The sequence below is a fragment of the Morone saxatilis genome, unplaced genomic scaffold (genome assembly GCF_004916995.1).
Source record: "Morone saxatilis isolate NCDOM2014 unplaced genomic scaffold, NCSU_SB_2.0 Contig16, whole genome shotgun sequence".
In the NCBI taxonomy this organism is placed as follows: Eukaryota; Metazoa; Chordata; class Actinopteri; family Moronidae; genus Morone; species Morone saxatilis.
The window spans coordinates 4,416,974-4,417,938 of NW_023339718.1; positions in this window are offsets into that span (position 1 = coordinate 4,416,974).

Consider the following 965-nt stretch of genomic DNA (forward strand, 5'->3'; position numbering starts at 1 on the left):
GAAAGAAATTCAAGTATCCAGTAGCATACAAAATACAAAACATACATTAAACACCCTAACCTTAAGAATAGAATAGAATTAAAATAGAATTAAAAATAATATAAAATATTACATATATCTATAAAATTAATAGTAGTGAAACTATTGAGCACCTTTTTTATTCATGTCCGGTAGTGACCCAGTTTTGGCAATCCATGTATGATTGGTTAAAAAGTAAAACAGATAACATCACACCCTTTAATCAAAAGGATCAAAAAGATCATCTTAAAGGATCAAATTTTGGTATACAATGAAAATGTCCCCCCAAAAAATGTCTGATCTAATCAATATAATTATAGTTTTAGGCAAATATCACAAGTTTTTCTTTTCTCTCTCTTTTTTTATATTTGCATATATATATTTATTTTGCACATACTGCCTCACCCTTTATTCCTGCTGTGCTATGTGCCATTGCAATGTAATTTCATTTTGATGCAAATCCAAATGACAAATTAAGTCTGTCTAAGTCTAAGTCTAAATACACACTTGTAAGTGGAAAGGTAGATCACCCTCATTGATGTGTTTTAAAATGAGTTGAACAAGCGGGTGAATATGAAGGAATTCGTGGGCTGATGGCTGCTGTGCGGAGCAGAGTGTCAGGCGTAGAGGAGTCTCTTTAGAAAGGATGCCTTGATTTGTAATCTTGGATTTATTTGTTTTTGGTTTTTGCCTTGCTGTATCTATCTTTTTTATTCTTTTTATTATTATTATTATATTTTTTTAACAAAGCCTTGTAGATTAAATTTTTTGTGGTAATTGAGAGACGATAAATGTTTTTGTTGTATAAATGCAGTTTATGCAATTTTAGCCTCAAAGCGGTTTGGAGGCTCATTTGTACCATCTGCCATCAGACTCCACAACGCCACAGCTCCCAGTTCCTCAAACCCCAGCAGATAAAGACTGGTTTAGAACTCCTACCTACAACG